Here is a 14,653-nt window from a genome sequence, read left to right as displayed (position 1 = left end):
GATTTATTTCACTTAACATAGTATCCTCCAGTTTCATCCATGCTGCCATAAATGACACAATTTTATTTATTTTTAATGGCTGAAGAGTATTCCACTGCAGTCATATATGAAATTTTCTTTATCACTTCCTCTGTCAATGGCACTTGGTTTGATTCCCTATCTTGGCTATTGTGACTAGTGCTGCGATAAAAATAGGAATGCAGCTATCACTGAGATCAGATGAGATCGTGCACATTCATGGTGGTATGGCTGTAGACAAGTGTAGCTATCTCTTCAACGTAAAGGTTCCTGTTTTTGGATGTATCCGCAGCAGAATTTCCGGGTCATATGGTAGTTTTGCAAGCATTTCCAGTTTGTTAAGGAATATCCGTACTGTTTTTGCAGAGGGTACACTAATTTACATTCTCACCAATAGTGTATGAGGGTTCTTTTTTATCTGAATCCTTGCCAGCATTTGTTACTGCGCTCTTCTTTAAAATAACCATTCTAACTATGGTAAGAGGATTCTCTTTTTTTTTTTTTTTTTTTTTTTTTTTTGACAGGCAGAGTAGACAGAGAGAGAGAGAGACAGAGAGAAAGGTCTTCCTTTGCCATTGGTTCACCCTCCAATGGCCGCCACGGCCGGCGCACCATGCTGATCCGAAGGCAGGAGCCAGGTGCTTCTCCTGGTCTCCCATGTGGTGCGGGGCCCAAGCAATTAGGCCATCCTCCACTGCACTCCCGGGCCACAGCAGAGAGCTGGGCTGGAAGAGGGGCAACTGGGACAGAATCCAGTGCCCCAACCGGGACTAGAACCCAGTGTGCCGGTGCCGCAGGCGGAGGATTAGCCTATTGAGCCATGGCGCTGGCCAAGAGGATTCTCATTGTGATTTTGATTTCAACTTCTCTGATGATTAACAATGTTAAGCACTATTTTGTATACTTTTGTTCATTTATCTTTTGAGAAAGGAGTTGCCTATTTTCAATTGAGTTATTTTTGTTGTTGAGTTTTTAAATTCCTTTGTCAGATGAATATCTTTTTCCTGTTCTTCAGGTTTTTATTCATTCTGGTGATTGTTTCATCTTCTGTGCAAGGAGATTTTTAGTTTGGTATAACCTAATTTATTTATTTTTGTTCTTATGATCTTGCTTTTGGGATCATATTTAAAGAACCTTTGCCCAGTCCAATGTCTTGAAGTGTTTCCCCTATTTTTTTCTTCTGGTAGATTCATTAAGTTGGGGGTCTTATCTTTAAGTCTTTGATCCATTTTGAGTTTATTTTTGTGTGTGTTGAGAAATATTGGCCTAGTTTCATTCTTCTGGCCCTTGATACCCAGTTTTTCCAGCACCATTTATTGATGATATTGTCCATTCTCCAATGAGTCTTTTTCTGCTGTTCTTAAAATCAGTTGATTGTAAATACATGGATTTATTTTTGTGTTTTCTATGCTATTCTGTTATCTATGTGTCAATTTTTATGCCAGTACCACACTGTTTTGGCTACTATAACTTTGTAGTATGTTTTCAAGCCAAGTATCATGATGCTTCTAGCTTTTCTCCTTTTGCTCAGATTGCTTTGGCTCTTTGGGGTCATTTGTGGTTCTATATGAATTTTAGGAGTGTTTTATCTGTTTCTAGGATAAATATCATTAGTATTTTGGTAGGGATTTCACTGAACCTATAAACTGCCTTGGGTAGTGTGGATGTTTTAACCACATTAATCCTTCCAATTCATGAACATAAGGTGTCTTCACATACTCTCATTCATTCAGTGGAAAGATCTGTATGGCTCATTGCCACTACTAGAACCAAAACATTAATGAGCATGTTTTATTAATGAGCAAGTTTGGCTTGTTTGTGCTTTTATTTTCTTTATCCAAATTTTCCATCTAGTAAAAGTACATCAACCTTGTTTAGCCAGCACTGACAGGAAAGTATACTTTGGCCTATTGGGTTTTGAATTTATTCCTTCATTCTAGACAGAGTCTATGCCAAAATGGTCTGTGTATACTTCATTCTGTTTAGCAGTGGAAAGGTAGAAATCACGTAAGTCAATAACTTGTGGGTGCATTTTTAAAGTTATAAGTAAGCATGCTATTTTTTAGTGAATTCCTTTTGGAACCAAGTCATTTAGTAATGAATAATAATAATAGTAATAATAATAATGGCTAATAAACCAATGGAGAAGTGAGGAAATGAGATAGAGAAAGGAAAGCAGTTAATAAAGGATACATTATAAAACAAATTACACTCAGTCTCACTGGGTAACTCTGTGAGTCTATATAGAACATTATTACAAGAGAGCTAGGAAGTGAGAGTATTTATCTACAGACTCCTGCTGGTCATTAGTGGAGGACTGCTTCTGAAGGATGTTTATTATCCAGTTCATCTGGATTGCCCTGTGCTGAGGCAGAATCGCTGGAGTAAGCCCTTATGAGTAGGAATCAGATAGAAGGGCTTTACCGTGGCAATATCTAAGGGGTATGGGAAAATCTCCATATGTACTTGCTACAAGTAGACACATCAAGAAGATCATGTATAATAAATGTTTATGAATGTATAAGAATTTTCAACTCAAACCTAAATAATACAGGAAGCAAAATGATTCAAAACGAAAACATCTAAAGATTGATGTGGCTTTGGGTGAAGCTTCACTGCTTTGAGCAAACATCGTTTCCTTCTCTTTTGTTACCACATAATTATATATTGGCTCCATTGTTGATATTTTCTACATTCACATTTGTGTAATAGCTAATAATAGCTTCTTGGAGCTATATTTCTAGGTTCAACATCTAGCAAAGAAGAGGAAGTTTGTTCTTCAAATATCTTATGTCCTGGAATTAGTGATTTTTTTTTTGCCATGATTGACCTGATTAGGATCATATTCCAAAGATTAAACCAATTGCTGCAGGCAAGGGGCTTAAATCTTTCAAAAATCACTTTTGGAGGGAGGGAAAGGTAACTTGACTCAAAATACATGGCTGAGAAATTTGAAGCCTGTTAGGACAAGAGTAGGCTCAATCCCACTGGGGAACTCTGAAAGCCCATAAAGAGAATTATTCGAAGACAGCAAGGAAGCAGTATTTATCCACAAACTCCTGCTACTCATTGGTTGAAGGCTGCCTCCAAGGGTGTTCACTACCCAATGCTTCTGGACTGTCTTGTGCTAGTAATTAATATTGGTGCCAATAGTACAAGTATTTCATAAAGTAAACCAATGAGCCAAATCAGCAATATTATTTCAGTCCCCTGATATCAGAGTTCCTCTGAATGTCCAGGGAGGAGGGGAAGAGATTAGCTATAGCACGATAAGGGGAGGGAGGGACAGAATGGAAAATTGATGGTGAAAAGCATGGGTACCAACAACCACTCCAGGGAGCTGAATTCAGACTGTATCTTTGACAACACTAATGCTGGTTAATATTTATTTAGCTGAGCCTAATAAGCAGTGTAAAGAGTCTCATCTCTCAAATTGGCACAGCAAGGGGCTACAGCAGCCAGGCTGCTGATAATTAACAGTGAAATGCCTGGCACGTTTTCTGCCTGCAACATCCGAAGGGATGCCTGCAACTGCTGGGTGAATTCATTTCCCTCTCATCGGCTGGGATAAGGATGGAGCATGCTGCAGAAAATTACTGGCTAGGCAGCCAGCCAAGGGAAGAGCAAAATGGCTGTTTTGAACAGGCAGACTAGGGAGGGTAACCTAGCTGTTACCTGTGGAAGATTACATACTCACACATTTTGCACTTTTAGTGCCCCTAAGTGCAGCCCAAACAGGTGAAGGGGAGTTGTGTTGTTGATAGCTCACAAGTCATTTGAAACTGTAGGTGTAGAATGACAAAATGCAGTAGCTGCATAGTGAGAAAATGTTAGAATTAAAATTAACCTTGGAAAGGGTGTATTCAACCACCTTCATTGATGAAGGAGCAAACGTGTGGCTTGTCTCCTCTCACAGTGTGTTCATTGTAGAGCTGACATATTTGCCAGTTCAAGGTTGATAATAACAATGTCTATGACCTAAACTCTGAAGATCCAACAAGGACATAGATCTTGTTCCTCTTTAGCAGATGGATCATTTAGTAGAATTTAGACAGCAAGTCTGTAAGAGATGGAAGAGTCCAATCCTATTCAGCACTGTCCACAAATAATTCTGGAAGTCCTCTCTAACTAATGATAATAAGGATGAGGATGCAAAGCAATTGTTTGACTCTCAAAATATTCCAGGAACTGTGTTAGCTAATCCAATATATTCCAGGCACTATTATTTGTATTATAATTATTTTTAATTTATTATTTTTAAATTTTAATCCTCATAATAACTCTTTGATATAAATACTATTCCTACTGAGGTTTACAGAGTTTATGAGCTGGCACAAATCCCACAATTAGTTAACAGTAGAGCCAGGATCTGACATGACATAGTCTTAGCCAAGAGCTTATACCTGTAACCACTACTAACCTTATCTTTCCCCTCCTAGCCCCTGCCAGTTTTAATGTCTTCTATTGCACTTTTCTTCTCAAATAAGAAATTTTGTATCTGGAGAAATCTGGTATAATTTCTTGTCCCTAACAAAAAAATCATATATTTATATTATACTCTACAGAATTGCTGTTGAAGGTTTTGGAGATTTTTGTAAAGAGAAGTGCATGTGAAGCACATTTACATATTAAAAGACAACTTTCCAAAATGTCAGTTCAAAATATAGATTTATTGGGATTTGGAAACGAAATTATTTTCCTTTATTGCTAATGCTGCTAGCTGTGAAGACTGTGCAAGTTTCATTCCAGAATTAAAGTGTGGTAGGGATCTGACCCCACCCAACTATCCCAGCCAAATAACCTCTCTTCTTTTCCATTTCCCCGCCCTGATCTGCATGACTTCCAATTCTCCTTCCCCCAGTTTCTCCAGATGGCAGGCATCTTTCAGCCTCCTGGCTCCTGCAACTTCTTCCTATGAATTGGAGCCAATTCCTACAATCCAACTTCCTCTACTTCAAATGGATGTGCATAGCTTCTGGAAGAATGAGGCCATCTGACTCCTCTGCCTGTTGTTTTCTCATGCCAGTGTCCTTATTTGACCTCAGTTTTTCTCCAATTGGACCCCATGAAGAGATGACCATTGGCCTGACTTGCATCAGGTTTTCCTGTTGGTCACTGTCTCATCTTAATTCTTCTTTCTTCAGCCTCACCAGTAACATCTCATGCTTCTTTACTTTGCTGCTGTTCCTTCCTCCTACTATAATAGCATTTTTGTAACCTAGTGCAGATGAATTAAACCTGATGTTTTAAATTTCAACCATTTTGGCAATTATATCGCTAGGGAGCTGGCTCAAAAATGACCAGAGAATTTACTGTTCATCTACAGGGGTATAGGTGGAACTGCTTAGCATAGAGCAACTCCCCACAAAATAATGGATTGCTGAGGTAGTGTCAAGAATCACACAGAACACACCTGAATATGATTTTAGTTTGCTCTTTTTCTGACTTAGCTTGTTAGGATCTGAATTTGCCTGTCTTTCTTCCCTTTAGGTAGTTATTGCCTAATGCTCTAGTCCAAACTTTTGCTGCATTATCAACAATAAATATGGTCCTATTCCTATTTTCTAGAAAGTTTTAATTTATCTGAATGTGATATGTAAAATTGGACATTTCTAAAAGTAGAAATACTCAATTGTTAGAATTTATGCTGGTTATTGGGCTATTATCTTTATTTTTTTTAACATTTTATTTATTTATTTGCAAGGTAGAGTTACAGACAGAGAGTGGGAGATAAAGAGAGAAAGGTCTTCCATCTGCAGGTTCACTCCCTAAATGGCCAAAACAGCTGTAGCTGGGCCGATTCGAAGACAGGAACCAGGAACTTCCTCAGGGTCTCCCAAGTGGGTTCGGGGGCCCAAGCACTTGGATCATCTTCTACTGCTTTCCTGGGCCATAGCAGAGAGCTGGATCAGACGTGGAGCAGCTGGGACAAGAATGGGTGCCCATATGGATATCGGTGCGGCAGGCAGAGGCTTAGCCCACTATGGCACAGCACTGGCCCCAGGACTATTATCTTTAAAAGAAAACATTTCTTCTGTTGGATCTTTTTATCTTCAATGTGGGTACTTCTGACTTTCCAACTCTATCTGCATTTATATTTTAATGCATTACTTTATTTTTATTTCCTTTATGTCGCTCTTTGGTAAGAGCTGAGAGTTCTGCTATCAGGAAAATATCCAATCTCTCTCTCTCTGTCTCTCTCTCTCTGTCTCTCTCTCTCTCTCACTCACTCTCTTACTCACTCTCACACAAAACACACACACGCAATTTTGGCCACAACTTCAAAGTTATCATTGATTCTCACACACAGAGAAATGGTCCTCAAACTGTAAGATTAATTATTCTTAGATGGATGGGGTTATTTTACTTAACTAATCCCTGTCATTTGTAGAATAAAGCCCCAAACCTTCTGTGACCATTGTATAAATTTCTCTTCCATTCCATTCATTTACTGTTTTAGTAATATTTTATGCATTCCTAACCCTTCACACCTTTGCTCAATCTCTACCTTGAAGAATCTTTCTCAGTCACACTAATGACAACATCTGTGAGTCCTTGTACAACCCCAACTAACTTCAAAGAAAATACAATCAGGATTCCTCTGTGCTTTCTTTACCTTCCAACTTCTGGAAGTTTTTATCTCTTCGGTAATAGTTAGGGCCATATAGATCTTAAAACTAAACAAAACCTTAAAAGATCATTTGAAATGCTTTTTTTCAGCTTGTTTCATATTAATTATTCCTTTGAAAATAAGAAAAAAATTTTAAAATGTTTAATGTGCAAGTACTACATGCCAGGCACTGATCTGGATACTGGAGCATAGTAGTTAGTGGATGAGGCAACAGAGCCTCTATTTTCACAGAAGCTTCTTTTTGTTGGGAGAAGAGAAACAATAAATAAATAAATAAATAAAAAGAAGAAGAAGACAACAGCGACAGATATTTCCAAATATTGACTGTTTGGAAGACTATCACTTTGAAAAATAAGTTAAATCATGACTCTAGGAGTGGAGAAGACATTAAAAAAAAAAAAAAAACAAACTGGGAGGCCATGGAAAACATCTCTGAAATTTCATTTGAGACCTGTATAGTAAGAAGGAGCTGGCAGGCTGAGGATGAGGGGAGAGAATGTACAGCAATGCAAGGTCCTGAGAGCTTTCTGGAGCACATTAGAAGGTCAATAGAACCAAAGAGGGAAGGGCATTCTTTGACAAGGTCAGATAACTCACTAGGAACAAGGCACTTGGAATTTATTCTAAATGACATAAAGACTTCTGTTTTGCAAGGTCTACCTAAAAAACCAAACCTTAGTTAACTCTATTCTGCTGTGGTTGAGCACAAAAAGTAAAATAAATGAATGCTGTAAATACAAAAGTTACACAACCAAGTCATTGAGAATGTTAACATGTTCCTTATTGTAAACCAGAAAAAAAAAAAGTATTTTCTGGGCTACTCATGAATGTTCATGGTCCCATTTGGCTGCTAGGGAATTTAGCCATTAAATAGCAACCTTTGGATTTCAATTTCCTCCAAGGACCATTGTAGATACTTCCATGAGCTTCTAACAGTCTCATTTGCTCTGCTAGCTTCCATTCATTCTACTTTCTTCGATTCTATCTCAGCACTGAAATGGTTTGAAGCCTCAGGAGTTTTACAAGCTTCAATCTGCTCTTGGCGCTTTGCCTCTGACATTCAATTTTCACACTTACTTTATGAATTCAAGAATGGTACTAGACTGGTTTCCTCTGATAGGATTTTTTTTCTTTCAACACATTGTCAAACATTACTGATTTAGAAGGTTTTATAAACATGTACGTTCAGCCTAAAGAATAATCATAAAGCCAATACTTGTGTAATAACTATCTCAGTTAGGAAATGGGATACTGCATGTTAGAATGTGGGATTTTAGAACTGAAAGCAACCTTTAGAATTGGAAGCAGAATCACCTGATTTGCACCCATTTTATAGACGAAAAGGCAAAGGCTCAGAATTGGCAAGTGGTTTTATACAGGCCATGCTGCAGTTACTGACAGAGCTAACAGAGTCACGAACTCTCAGCTAGCAGGCCCCATAAAGATCAGGGACCTAATCTTTTTAAAGATTTATTTATTTATTTGAAAGTCAGAGTTACACAGAGAGACGGAGGGAGAGGGAGAGGGAAAGAGAGAGAGAGAGGTCTTCCATCCTCTGGTTCACTCCCCACATGGCTGCAACAGCTGGAGCTGGGCCAGGCCGAAGCCAGGAGCCAGGAGCTTCATCCAGATTTCCCATGTGGATGGCAGGGGCCCGAGCACTTAGACCATCTTTTGCTGCTTTTCCCAGTACATTAGTAGGGAGCTGAATAGGAAGTGAAGCAGCCAGGACACAAACTGGCGCTCACATGGGATGCCAGTGTGCAGGCAGCCGCTTTGCCCACTATGCCGAATGCTGGCCCCGGGAGAACCTAATTTCTGACATTGGTGGTTTAGATTATAGACAAACATTTTCACTCAGAGTTGAGAGAAAAGAAACTAATTATGTCATGAATGGACTGTTGTTTCTGTTTCCAGGATTTTTCTATGAAGATGTCTCTGTGGTTTACTCTGAAGGTGCTTGGTGTTTTCATATGTAATTGGATTTTTATCAGAGCCCTTTATTTTTATTTTTAAAATTATTTATTTTTATTTTATTTGAAAAGCAGAGAGAAGACAGAGAGATATCTTCCAGTTTACACACTCCCTAAATGTCTGCAGCAGCCAGGACTGGGCCAAGATGAAGCCGGGAGCCCAGAACTCAATCTAGGTCTCTCATAGGTGGCAGGCCCCCAGACACTGGGCCATCATTTTCTGTCTCCCAAGGTGCCCATTACAAAGAGACTGGAATTGGAGCAGCCAGGATTTGAACCAGGTACTCTGACATGGGATGTGGTGATTCCAAGTGGTGATTTTCACTGTTGTGGCCATTGGGGGAATGTACCAGCAGATGGAAAATTCATCTCTCTCAACCTCTCTCTCTCTCTCTCTCTCTCTCTCTCTCTCTCTCTCCCTCTCCCTCTCTCTCTGTACCTCTCCCTTCCAAATAAATAAACTCATGTTTTAAAAAATAAAGCTAAAATTTTGATGCTATTTTAAATTTTATTTTGCCACCTTCTGCTATTTTTACTTAACTTCATTTTATGTAAGACATCCTGTTGCAAAAAAAAAAAAAAAAAAAAAGAAAGAAAGAAAATATAAAGTTATTTTAGCCAAGTATGAAACCTCTAGAGAGAAATTTCTATTTTTTTATTTTTTTCGGTCATGTGCCTGGGAGATGAGCACTTGGAAGTCACCTTAAAACAATTTAAGGATTTGAACTCAAATGTATGCTGTATGTCAAAGCTAGAGTACTTAGAGTCTAACTTTTGTCATCCGGATCCAGTGAAACTGACAAAAACCTTTCCAACTTCTCAGAGGCATCTTCTGTATGGGTAAAATGTGGTACCAAATGAAGATCTACTTCCCTAGAGCTCTAACTTCCCCTGGATCTTGGCTTGTTACCGCTTTATGACCACTTTCACTCTTCTATGATTCCAAGTGAAAATATTCATGATATATACCTTTCTTAGCATTATTATGACTTGAGCTGGAAAAGAAAAAAAATTCCACCCATCATTGGCCTTCTTCATAAACATATGAGGAAGACTTTTAAAACTTCATGGAAAAAAAAAAAAAAAAAAAAAAACTTCATGGAAGCCGGCGCCGCAGCTCAATAGGCTAATCCTCCACCTTGCGGCCCCAGCACACTGGGTTCTAGTCCTGGTCGGGGCGCTGGATTCTGTCCCGGTTGCCCCCCTTCCAGGCCAGCTCTCTGCTGTGGCCCGGGAGTGCAGTGGAGGATGGCCCAAGTACTTGGACCCTGCACCTCATGGGAGACCAGGAGAAGCACCTGGCTCCTGGCTTCGGATCAGCGCGGTGTGCCAGCTGCAGTGCGCCGGCTGCGGCGGCCATTGGAGGGTGAACCAACGGCAAAAGGAAGACCTTTCTCTCTCTCTCTCTCTCTCTCACTGTCCACTCTGCCTGTCAAAAAAAAAAAAAAAAAAAAAAAAAAAAAAAAAAAAAAAAAAAAAAACCTTCATGGAAAATGGGAATAAACAATAATGCAGATTTCCATGAACTTTTTGAAGGCTCCGTGTGTGTGTGTGTGCGTGTGTGTGTGTGTGAATGATTAGGAGTGAGTGTGAAATTTTGAAAAATATATAACTGGAGGTCCTGAAAGCCAAACCATTTTCTCTTGACAAACTCAGGATGTGTGACAACTTCAGAAGCAAATGAGTTCTTTTTGTGAGGTTCAGCTAAAGATATAACTTCTTTTCAACATAGGCTTCTGGTGAATTTGAAAATTGGCAGATCAATCTGTGAGTACTTGCAAAAGAGAGCTTTCTTAGTTTTTTTGTGGCTTAAAATTGCATAAACACATGAAGATTTCTTTAAACTAAAGTTTTCATTGAAATATAAATTAAATTAAAAATATGCACATATTGTAAGTACAATCGAATGAATTTTAGTAACCAATACATCCATGTAACCAGGACACAGATACATAACTATATCATTGCCAGCATTTCCAATGTTTCTTTCATATTGCCTCCTAGTCACTAACTCCTCAAGGTTCACTAGGTTTCTCACATCATGGATAAACTGCTTGTTTTTGAACTGCTCATGTGGAATAATTCATTTAGTATATATATTTTTTGTGTCCAGTTATCTGGTTCCCTTCTTCCAACAGTCTGTTTGTGAGGTCTATCAATATTTTTGCATGTAATTGGAAATCATTCACTCTCGTTTTTATAGTAATTCATTGTATGAATTCTGAAATAATTTATCCCTTCTATGTTGATAGACATGGGGATTCTCACCATTTTGGGCTATTTATAAACAGTGCCATTCTTGCGCGTTCTTGTTGCCTTCTATTAACCACAGTTATCAAGAATACTCTTGACTTTTCATTTCCCAAGTTTTATCCTGTCCACCAGGACCTTGATCCAGATTCTTGTCCTGGGTATTTTAATTTGAACCACATAGCCAAGATGAAGATCCTGAAATTGTTTTCATGAGCTGCTTTCTGGATGAACTGAACACACTTTGTCTAGCTGACTGTGACCTTTTGCTTTGACCATTTTTTTTAGAGTCTAATGGTCAAATAAGATGAATGTGCTAAGATGGTAGAAAGATCTTATCAGAAGAGCATCTCATTCTGCTGGAACTTTGAGCCTGTACCATGATTTCTTAACACTAGATTGTAGTTCTACGTGGTGAACCTAGTTATATCTGCTATCCATTTCAGATTGTCTTGGAAATTAATTCTATATTCCAGTTGAATCTCTTAAGAATGTGAAAAAGTCCTGTATATATCCATGGAGTAGGCAGTCTCTTCTGAAACTATCATTACAATTCTACCAGCTAATGATAATCTGTGAGAATTCACAAAAGAAGGGTTGTCTGCTCTGGGATGTACAGTTTTCTTAAAACCTACTTATAAAGAAAAATTATCTATACATTAGAGCAAAATATGCTTAAAACAGGGTATTATGAGCAATTTGGATTATAGTCATATATGTCTCAGAGCCAAACAGATGGCTATTACAGGAATTATAAGGGAATTACTCATTCATTCCACAAAAACCAACTGAGCCTCTAGTATTTGCTACTCTCTATGCTAATGTAATTTACATTAAATTATATTAAATGTTAATTATATAACATACTACTGTTAGAATATGATATAATTTCAATGAGTGATGAGAGCTAGGGAGAAAACAAGTCAAGATAGGAAGAAGGAGAGCTGGATGTTATTTTAGATTGGGGAGAGGTGTCAGGAAATCTCTTTGAATGGATGACTTGTGTGAAATCGGGGACTAAACCTGGCCAGAGGGAATTTCAAGAGCAAACGCTCTGAGAGGGGAGCAAGACTGACGGCTCAAGGAGGAGCAAAAGGACAAATGTGGTTGGAGGACAGTGATCAAGGGGTTACATAAAGTGGACTTTAGCCCAAGGGTGACAGGATGCCCTGGCTTTTTCTGTGAGAGAGAGGTGTGAGGTTTGATTTGATACATAGTTTGAGAGGCTGAGTTTGGCTGCAGCAAAGAGGATGGATTCTGTGTGTCAGAGTGGAAGCAGAGTAGTTTCCCTGAATTCTGAGACCTGCACTTGACTCCTGGGATTGGAGGGTAGGGGAGATATGTATCGTGGAAACAGAAACAGGGCAGCGAAGGAAGTTGTTTCTAAGAAAGAAAGGGGCCAGCATGGATGAGTGAATTGTGAACATTTCGGGTTGAGATGTTGTCAGTTAACCAATGCATTCTACTCCTTTTTTTATAGGTAAGAAAACCAAATCTCAGAGAAGTTAGATATCTTTCCTAAGATGAAGGTGTGTTAATCACATTAAAAAACACAACGATAATTGGAGAAAATTAATTTCTGATCCTAAATTAAAATTCATATACAATAAAGAAAAATTACAGGTATGGATGAAAAATATTTTGAAACTGAAAACTGAATCTTTTCATTTTTTTTAAAAGCTGAAATTTTGGGGAAAATAGAATGGTAAGCTTCTGATCATTACATGTACTTTAGGAAAGCCACATTGATTCTGAGCTTGTTAATAACAATTCCCATGCCTTATTAATTTTCCTTAAACACTTTTTGTGAAGAATGACTGGTATATTTTGGGGCATAATAGATGTTTGATGAATAAATATGAATATTTAATGAAATTTGGAATCAGATTCTACAAGGTTGTGGACAAAGAGAAAAGGAGAAAGCATCTGCTCTGTGGTTTGCACTTGGTAATGATGAGAGAGAAGGGTGAAGGCAATAGTCAGGGTGCTTTGGATTGGGAATGACAGAAACTCAGGTCACTCAAATTGATTTAAATATTAAAGAGCATTCACTGGCACATGTAACTAAGAGAAAGGAGTAATTCTAATTTCCGGTATGGCTGGATCCACAACACATATAGGACCTGAAGGATTCTCTCACTGTTTCCATCTCCATTTTTCAATTTGTTTGGCAGTGTTGTTTTCACTCTCAGGCAGGCTTTCTTCACATGACAGTTGAATGGCAATAGTTATGGGCTTTCATCCTCTGGTTTATTGAAGCCAACAGAAAGTTTCCATTTCCCAAAAGGGTCTTTCAAGTCTTCAGATTCATTTCCATTGTCTGTGGTTGTCCAGGCTTGCATCATGTGATCCCATCTGAGCCAATCATGGTGGTTCAGATGATGGAATGACCTAGTTTGCCAGTACTGGTTCCTGCTCCCAGTTAACCCATGCCACGCCAGTCAGCCCATATGAACATAGTCTGAGAGTCAGGAAGTGTTTCTCAAAGGAAGAGTAAGGAATGGTTTATAAAATTTGGTAGAATGGAAAATAGTAGGCAAAACAACAAGCATCTTCTACCAAAGGAAAGGTTGATAAAAGGAATCTTGAAGACAACGAGGCAACTTCTGCCTATGAAATACCCCTGAACCTTTTGTTTTTAAAAGAAGCTTGTGTTTGTTTTGTTTTTTAAAGATTTATTTATTTAGTTGAAAGGCAGAATTAGAGAGAGAGAGAGGTTTTCTATCCACTGGTTCACTCCCCTGAATCTACTGATTCACTGCCCAAATGGCTGCAATGGCCAGAGCTGAGCTGATCCTAAGCCAAGAGTTTCTTCCAGGTCTCCCATGTGGGTGTAGGGGTCCAAGCACTTGGGCCATCTTCTACTGATATCCCAGGTTCATAGCAGAGATCTGGATCAGAAGAGAAGTAGCCAGGACTCAAACCGGTGCCCATATGGGATGCCGGCACTGCAGGTGGTGGCTTTACCCACTATGCCACAGCGCTGGCCCCAATACCCCTGACTCTTAAGGCACCTCAACTTGAAGTAAAATTTATTAGTTCAGTATTCAAAGACTACTTTGGAAACAGTACTAACAGCATAGCTATTGGCAGATGTTCTTAAATGCTTTAACTATTTTTCTTTCAGTTTTCCTGTGACACTAGGTTTTCCCTAGGCACCCTGAGAAATCAAATAGACTTCTTGAGTGCATGAGAGCTCATCTCTTTTCTTCTCACACAATCCTGGGCCATCAATATGGAGCCCCAAAGAGTTATAGTGCATCCATTGATTTTTGAAGTCCTTCTTCCTGATTATTCAAGGAACCATCCATTGAGCCAATACCTGCTTTCCTGAGAAGTCAACAGCTGGGTCAGTGGAATGGTAAGCCTAATAGGATGGTAACTTCGGATAAGCATAAAACTTGCTCTGTGATGAGAGTAAGTTCTATGATTTGGGTAACAGTTTGGATATTGAATGTCTGCCAAAGGCCCCTGTGTTAAAAGTTTGCTCCCCAAAGTCTTATAGTAATTGTACTAAGATGTTGAGAGTTTAATTCCATCATAGTGTTGAGGGGTGGACCCTTAGGGAGGTGATTGCATTGGATTGCATCGTTAGGATGGAAACCCCATGATTAAATCCTGATTTAATTTTGTAAAAATTTGTAAAATTTTGTAAAAAAATCACATAGACATAGACATAGACATAGGCACATGTACTCATCTCTGTGCTACTTCAGGAGAATGTCATCAGTAGAAGCCAACACTAATGGGACTGCCTAATATTGGATCATGAACCCCAAAA

The 14,653-nt window shown here is 38.8% G+C and overlaps 1 long non-coding RNA gene across 3 annotated transcripts in view; it reads left to right on the top strand.

Moving 5' to 3' along the window:
- Positions 1 to 14,653, top strand: part of LOC103348253 (uncharacterized) — a 204,097-nt gene that overhangs the window by 64,229 nt on the left and 125,215 nt on the right. For all 3 annotated transcript variants that reach the window (XR_011379992.1, XR_011379991.1, XR_011379993.1), the window contains exons 4-6: positions 8,698 to 8,903; positions 12,353 to 12,495; positions 14,000 to 14,233. This is a non-coding gene — a long non-coding RNA (uncharacterized lncRNA). The remainder of the gene's footprint in view (positions 1 to 8,697; positions 8,904 to 12,352; positions 12,496 to 13,999; positions 14,234 to 14,653) is intronic.

This window comes from Oryctolagus cuniculus, chromosome 11 (genome assembly GCF_964237555.1).
Source record: "Oryctolagus cuniculus chromosome 11, mOryCun1.1, whole genome shotgun sequence".
Classification (NCBI taxonomy): domain Eukaryota; kingdom Metazoa; phylum Chordata; class Mammalia; order Lagomorpha; family Leporidae; genus Oryctolagus; species Oryctolagus cuniculus.
This window is presented reverse-complemented; position numbering and strand designations above follow the sequence as displayed.